An 8,767-nucleotide genomic window follows, 5' to 3' on the forward strand; every position below is an offset into this window, starting at 1 on the left:
CACAGGACAGAGCAGACTTTAGGGCTGTTGTACATAGGGTTGCTATGAGTCGCAAGTGACTCGACGGCACATAACAACGTAACAAGAAGAAGACAGATCTATTTGTTTTCTTGGTGGTTCATGGTATGTAAAAGGCTCTTCTCCAGCACCAAATCTCGAAGGCATCAATTTTTCGTCATCCTTAATCATTGTCCAGCTCTCTGATGTATAGCAAGAAATTCTGAAGACTATGTCCTGGATGAGGTCTACCTTAGCCTCTAGACTGACACTGTTGCTTTTCATTACTGGAGAGAAGTCCCTGACAGCAGATTTTCCCAGTGCAATTTGACTTTTTATTTCTTTACTGCTGGTGCCAGGAGTGTTGATTGTGGAGCCAAGCATGCCTTAATTGTTAACAACCTCAATCTCTTCCCCATCTGTCATGGTGCTGCCAATTGGCCCAGTGGTGAGAATCTTTGTCTTCTTGATATTGCTCTTCAATCCATATTGAAGACTACAGTCTGCAGCAAGTCTTCAGGTCCTCCTCAGTTTCAACAAGTAAGTTTTATGTACCATCTGCATAACGTAGTATTCCTCCAATCCTGATTGCCACATTCCTTTTCAAAAAGCCCAGCTTTCTGAATGATCTGTTCTGTATATAGATTGAAAAAGTATGGAAACAAGATGCATCCCTGTTGCATTCCTTTCCTGATTTTGAACCATGCACTGTTTCCTTGCTCTGTCTGAGGACTGCTTCATGCTCTAAGTATAGGTTTCACATAAACACAATCAAATCAAGTGTGCTGAGATTCCCATTCTCTTCAAGGTTAGCCACCATTTATTGTGATCCATGCAGTCAAATACATTTGCAAAGTCAATGAAGCACAGACATTCCTCAGGTACTCTACTTTCTGTCAAGATCCATCTGACAGTGGCAATCATGTCTCTAGTGTCACTACCTTTTCTAAATTCAGCTTATATTTCTGGTAGTTCTCTGCCAATGTACTGTTTCAGTCATTTCTGGATAATCAGCAGGATTTTGCTTGAGTGTGATATTAGTGATCCTGTTTGATGATTTCCCACACTATGTCAGGTCATCTTTCTTAATACATTTTTTGGTGGGATCGTAAAACGGTACAAGCACTCTGAAAGGCAGTGTGGCATTTCCTCAAAAAGCTGAACAAAGAAATTCCATAGGACCTAGTTATTCCACTGCTTGAAATATACCCTGAGAAAATGAGATCTGGGGTACAAATGGAGATTTGTACACCAATGTTCCTCCAGTTTTTTAAGGAGAGTGCAGATTGGGGTTGTGCCACTTGCCTCTAACATGCCTCAAGTTCTTCTTGTCGACCCAGAGCTCAAAGGACCATCAGGTACACAATGGCCAGCAGGTTGGCCTGCCCACTTACTGAAAGTAGACTTATCCTACCCCCCCTCAGGTATGCAGGTTCATTTAAATGGCAACACATCTGCATATAATCACGAATGGGGGGCGGAGGGGGGCGGGGGGAAACCTGTAAGGAAAAGGAAATAAACACTAATAAATTCTAGAAATCCAGTGCTGGCATATTTCCTGAGATGAGGATTAAAAAATATGGCAGCTTCTCTTCATTTGTTTTTCATGGTAATCCACTGGGTTATTCAAACATTACGCCTTCAGTTTTCATCAGTATACACTATTGCAAGGTGTTCTGGTGGCCCAGTTGTGGCACTGGAATCTCAAAGGCACTCAGTTCAAATTCATTTGCTCCTTCGTGGGAGAAAGATGGACAGTCTCCTCATGTGCAATTTACTGCCTCTGAAAACCCACTGGAAGGTCAGCGGTAAGGTGTTCTGACTCAACAATACAGCATGCACCACTGCAGGAGTTAAAGTTTTAGATGAATATAACAAAACACCCCAACTCCTCAAATGACCAGATGGAGTAATAAAAAAATAGAGATTTCATATTGGAATATAGGAAGATTCCCACCAAGAACCCGAGAAAGTGTTCTAAAAAGATACACATTGAATGGCAAGCTCTAAACACACTCTCCCAAAGAAATGATGCAATCAATCGTAGTAAGGTCCCAAGCCCAGCTCACAGATACAGATTCACTAATAATGTTAATGTAATCTACCGTACAACTGAAGAGCAGAAAACAATACTCTAGAAATATAAATGCAAGATGACAGCATTGGATAAAAAACTGTTTAACATGAGCGCAGCTGCTTCAGGAAGGCAGAGTTTAACTCAGAGCATGTGGTTTCTTTGAGGCAAGGTATTTAAATGCTGGGCAATTCTGGAGAACAGCTTTTCCTCTGTAATCATTCCCCTTACCTTTATTCCCCTTACCTTTTAAAGATCTCTGAGAAAGGAGAGCACACTTGAGGCACCTCCGGCTTGCCCTTGGAAGAGAGCATGCATTCCTAGTTCATTCACCTTGGAGATGGAGACCAGGTCAGAGCAGGAGCACAGGTGAGCAAGCAAGCAGCCCTCAGGTTGAGCTCAGCTCTGCTACTGGTGATAGGGAATGGCAAAGGAAACAAATCAGAAAGTGAAATGGTGGCAAAACAACGCAAGGAAAACAGACTCATCTGAAAAAGAGGCCATCATCCACTCTTATCCTGTTCTGCTCCCAAACCCTCCTGTCAGATGTGTTTTACAACAGTGGTGCTATGCCATATTTGTCCTTTTGTGACTGAGATATTTCACTCAGCACTGGAATAGATGAAGGAAAAAACTGTTTAGAAGAAATATATGATTAGGAATTGTATGTATGACAGTAGCCTAGAAGAAGAGGTACATTGCAAAGAGGACTGAGGAGATTGGGAGAGGGAGGTAATTGTGCAACAGTGAATGAATGTTTAAAAAACAAAAAAGTGGGTGGGGGAAGGGAAGGACAGAGGATAAAAAAGTGCAACAATGAATGAAAATTTAACTTTTCTGTAAACTTTTTTAAAATCACATTTGTTGTTGTCACGTGCCGTCAAGTTGCTTGCGACTCATAGCAACCCTATGCACAACAGCCCTAAACCCTGCTCTATCCTGTGCCAATCGCACTGCCTCTGACTCACCCATCCCAATTACCCCAGTCACTAAATCAATCCACCTCATAGAGAGTCTTCCCCTCCTGCGCTGTCTCTCCACCCTTCCAAGCATGATGTCCCTCTCCAAGGACCTGTCCCTCCTTACAACATGTCCAAAGTATGTCAGAGGAAGCTTCAGAATCCTTGCCTCCAAGGAGCAGCCTGGTTTAACCCTCTCTAGGATGAATCTATTTCTTGGCAGTCCATGGTATATTCAATACTCTTCTCCAGCACCACAGCTCAAAGGTATCCATTCTCCTTCTATCCTCCCTAGTCATTGTCCAACTTTCTGATGCAAAACAAGTGATTACAAAGACCTGTATCAGACACACTTTAGTCTCCAGAGTGACACCATTGCTCTTCAGTATTTTGAAGAGGTCCCTAATAGCAGACTTTTCCATCACAATATGTGTTGTTGTTGTTGTTGTTTTTTTATTTCCTGGCTGCTGGTGCTAAGAGTGTTGACCATGGAGCCAAAGAAACTAAAGTTGTTAACAATCTCAATTTCTTCACCATCCATCCTGATGCTGCCAATTGGTCCAGTGGTGAGAATCTTTGTCTTCTTGACATTGAGCCTCAACCCATACTGAAGGCTGCAGTCCTTGACTCTCTGCAGCAAGTGCATCAGGTCCTTCTCAGTTTCAGCAAGAAGGGTTGTGTCATCTGCATAATGTAGATTGTTAACAGATCTTCCACCAATCCTGACACCACACTTCTCCTCATAGAGCCCAGCCTCTCGGATAATCTGTTCTGCATACAGGTTGAAAAGGTATGGAGACAGGACACATCCCTGGCATACAAATTTCCCAATTTTGAATCATGCAGTGTTTCCCTGCTCTGTTCTGACAACTGCCTCTTGGTCCAAGTATAGGTATCGCATTAGAATGATCAAGTGTTCTGGGATTCCCATTCTTCTCAGAGTCAGCCACAGATTGTTATTATCCACACAGTCAAATGCCTTTGCATAATCAATGAAACACAGATAGATATTCTTCTGGTATCCCCTGCTTTCAGCTAAGATCCATCTAACATCAGCTACAATATCCCTAGTACCACAACCCCTTCTAAACCCAGCCTGGACTTCTGGTAGTTCTCTGCTGATGTGCTGTTCCAGTAGTTTTTGGGTAATCTTCAGTAGAATCTTGCTTGCATGTGAAATTAATTATATTGCTCTACAATTTCCATACTCTGTTGGGTTGCCCTTCTTTGGGATGGTAACAAATATTGATCTCTTCCAGTCAGTTGGCCAAGAGGTTGTTCTCCAGATTTCTTGGCACAACTTGGTGAGCACGTCCAGGGCAGAATCTGTTAGCTGAAATACATCAATTGGTATACCATCTATTCCTGGGGCCTTGTTTCCTTGTTTTTGGCTATTTCCTTCAAAGCAGCCTGAACTTCTTCTTTCATCACCATAGGTTCTTGCTCATATGTTGTTTCATGACATTCTTCTGTGTCTTCCAATTCCTTTTGATACAGCGACTCAGTATATTCTTTCCATCTTCTTTTAATACTTCCTGGATCACTTAATATTCTGCTAAAAGCATCCTTGATTATAGCAACTCAAGGTTTGAATTTGTTCTTCAGTTCCTTGAGCTTAAGAAATGCTGAACGAGTTCGGCCCTTTTGATTCTACCACTCAGGTCCTTGCACATTTCATTGTAATATTTTGCTTTGTCACCCCGTGCTACCTTTTGGAATCTTCTGTTCAGCTCTTTAGTATCTTGAGTTCGTCCACGTTCTTTGGCTTCTCTGCCCTCCAGTGTAATCTTCAGAGTTTCTTCAGACATCCATTTTGGTCTTTTTTTTCCTCTTCTGTCTTTGTAATTAAAATTTAAAAAATATTTTAAAAATAAAATAAAAAAGGGATAGCAGAAGAGCAGACCCCAACAGCCACCATAAATCCATCAAAAGCTGTGTACTACCTACCACAAAACTGTGTAAACATGAACCTCACTTCAAAACATACATATACTCGTATATAAGTTAAGGTCAGTCTGTCCTGACCTAGTCTGTCATGAATAGCTATTAAACCTCCATTTCTTTTGCTTCTCCCAGTGTCATTTGGTTGGTTGGTTGGTTGGTTGGTTGGTTGGTTGGTTGGTTGGTTGGTTTGGATATTTTTTAGCAGTGTTCTACCAAAATGTTACATCTGAGTCAGAACATTCCTTATTCTAAGAAACCCCTGGGCCTTTTTTGGAAATCATCCCCTTGACACTTGTGCTCACAATACAGTGCAAACAACCTGCTTTCAGTGTTTTCGATCATTCAGTCACAGAGCAGGGATGAGTGTAGCAAACGTTTAGAATAACAGCAGCCGTAGCCATATAAACAGCAAAAGCAAGACTTTACAGAGCCTTTTTAAGATACTTGTGCATCATTTTTTTTAAAGGAACTAAGTAAATTATAAAACGTGGTAAGTCGCTGTTAATTAAAAAATAGATGCTACAATTTTGAAATATAATTTCTAAGTAATCAACATATCCAAATGCTATCTCAGTGTTAATGCTTTTTATTCAAAAAAGATTAACATCTTGATTACCATCGTCAATCTGATATACTGTGGTGTTTTAAATGTTGCTATGGGGCCTTGAAAGCGATGCTACCAAGCCAAAGGTGGGTGACTTTTAATCCGCTGCCCTCGGGCCTGTCTTTCATTGTTTTTGTTTAGACATTCCCCTAGGTCGTATAGACCTGGTGTACAAGTTGCCGTACTGCGTTCAGTTGTGGTTGCTGTGAGGCTGAACACCATGACACTGGTGTGTCAAATGGCTACCCATGCAGACAGAGAGTGGGGTGGAGCTCCCTGATTAAAACAAGCTTGGAAGGAGGAGTGGCATCCACTTCTGTAATAGCTTGCTTCCGGAAACCCTATGGACCTGAAGAGAGGATGAAAGGCACCCAAGTGTCGAGGACTCTCCTTCATAGGGTCATTATGAGTTGCCTGCTACTCGACAGCACTTAACAACAACAACATGGGGGCCTCACCACTGGACCAATTGGGAGATTATGGATGGTGAAGAGATTGAGATTGTTAACAGTTTTAGTTTGCTTGGTTCCACAACCAACACTCTTGGTACAGCAGTCAGGAAATCGGGAGACGAATTGCATTGGGGAAGGTCAGCTGTCAGGGACCTCTCCAGAGTACTGAAGAGCAATGACATTAGGTTGGACACTAAGGTACCCCTGATCCAGGCTATAATCTTTGCAATTGCCTGCTATGCATCAGAGATCTGGACTGTGACTAAGGATGATAGAGAATTGATGCCTTTGAGCTGTGGTGCTGGAGAAGACTGTTGAATATACTATGGAATGCTAGGAGAACAAACAGGTTCATCTTAGAGAGGGTAAAACCAGGCTGGCTCCTTGGAGGCAAGATTCTGGAGCTTCAACTGACATACTTTGGGCATGTTGCAAGGAGGGTCCAGTCCTTGGAGAGGGATATCATGTTTGGGATGGTAGAGGGACAGCGCAAGAGAGGAAGACCCTCAATGAGATGGATCAATTCAGTGATTGGAGGTGAGTCAGAGACGGTGAGGTTGGCACAGGATAGAGCAGGGGTTAGGGCTCTTGTACATAGGGTTGTTATGAGTCGCAAGCGACAGGATGGCATGTAACAACAACATTAGGGCCTACTGGTAAGAAGCTGCACTGCAATCCCAAAGGCATGCAGTTTGAACCCATCAGCTGCTCCGTGGAGAAGGATGGGCAGTCTCCTCCAATGCAATTAACTGCATCTGAAAGCCTGCTGGAGGTCAATTCCGACTCCACAGTACACTACCACCACTTGTTATTTTCAGTCAGAACTGACACATAACTGACCTTCCACTGGGTTTTCAGAGACTGTAAATTGTGTAAGAGGAGATTGTCCTTATTTCTCCTGTAGAACATTTGGTGGATTGGAATTGCCTGCCTTTAGGTTGGCAATACAACTCTTTACCCACTAGGTCACCCGAGCTTCCATTTTGAAAAGTAGTCAGTGAAAACCTTATGGATCACATGAAAATATTGTTCACCATGAGGCTGGAAAATGAGCCTTCTCTAGTGGCCTAGTAGACAAGGAGTGCACTGGCAGGTAATTCAAATCTACCAGCTGCTATGTGGAAGAAAGTTAACCATCTCCTATGTTATACTATAGCCTCTGGAAACCCACTGGAGGGTCAGCTATGAATCAATCTAAACGCGACAGCAGTGAGCTGAATTGAGGAGAAAGGCAAGAATGGACTCAAGCGTGCTGGTGATCATGAGGTAGGTACAGGACTGGTGTAAGGTCGCCGAGGAAGAACAGAACCCAGCTCAGCCCAAGCAAGACAGTTTATTGAGGAGAAACTGCCTAGCTGGCTCCAAAGAAGAGACCAACCCCCACTAAAAGTTAGAGAGGGGTTTTACATTGTCTTGCAAGGAAATTGGGGAAGGGGATGTTCACAGTTGTTTTTTATAAGACAGAAAACTATTGCTGGAAAACGGAAGTAGAACAGTTTCACATCCTTGAAAGAAACAGAGCCACAGCTGCTGCTTCCTGTGGTTGGATCATTTCAGTGGCTCTTCTGGGAAAGGGAGGGAGAGCAGCTCCACAGTGCCAACACTGGGAACTGCTTTCTTCTCTTATACAGAGTTGTCTTGTGCAGGAGTTGACTAGGCAACTAACAGGGTATAGGTATCTTGACTGCTGCCCTTCTTAGCCCAGGCAGAATCTAGTCACGGCCCTCAGGGTAGTTAGACACGAAATGTAAAGAAGAAAAAAACAACAGAGCTGGTACAGAGATTAAGGAGCCAATTACTGGCATAATAGTAGGTAGGTTTGGAGGACGCTGCACTCCCCTGTTCTGTCTCCACTGCATCTGTACACTGAGAGAAAAGCAAGACAGCTGGATTCTGCAACTTGATCCTGAGGCTGAGAATTGACTAGAAGGGCCCAGGAGAACAATACAGCTGAGAGTTTGCCCACAGGCCTGGAGAGGAAGTTAGTCATGCCAAATGTCTTCAACCCCACTCGGTTCCCAGAAATTCACTGAGGTAGTCCACCAGTTGGCTTAGAGGAGGCCTGCAGACCTAGAAAATCTTTTGGGTTGCCATCCCCATGGGCTAACTCCTGGGTCCAGTATTGGCACCACTGTCCTCCCACCCCAATTCATGGCCCAGATTGCAAATCCAAGGTACAGATCCTCAAGGAATAGGGGACTGGATGGGAAAGAAAAGTTCTCGGCACACTTTTGAAAAATTCAGATTGGCCAAATCACTTTGAACTGATTACATTTCTACTGTTGGGTGACATATTGGAGCTGACTAGCTGCTCTGTGGATAAAGATGGGTAGTCACCTCATGCTGGCATTACAGCTTCAGAAACTTGATTGGGGTGGGGGGCTCATTATTGGATGAAATACAGACTCTGGGTAGCACTGTTATAGGAAGACTATTTCACACACATTGAGTTTGTGGGACGAGAGCCACGTTCAGTTTGCCTCATCAGGTAAACAGTCGAAAACACTAGTATCCACAACCTTGTTAACAGGTGGTCATTTTGTCACCATGTAATTAATGCCCTAGTTTGGCTTTCTGGGACAGATAAAAGAATTGTACCCAACTGAAGAGATAGAGAACATTTCTCAGGTACCAAGGCAGTACAGAGTACAGCAATCTTAGCTTATCCTGGGAAAACAGACATTAGTGTTCAGGGCATTAAACTATAGGCCAAAGCCTTTTATTACAGTGCAGGGAT

This window comes from Elephantulus edwardii, unplaced genomic scaffold, assembly GCF_000299155.1.
Source record: "Elephantulus edwardii isolate Elephantulus edwardi_28Jun2011 unplaced genomic scaffold, EleEdw1.0 scaffold00041, whole genome shotgun sequence".
Classification (NCBI taxonomy): domain Eukaryota; kingdom Metazoa; phylum Chordata; class Mammalia; order Macroscelidea; family Macroscelididae; genus Elephantulus; species Elephantulus edwardii.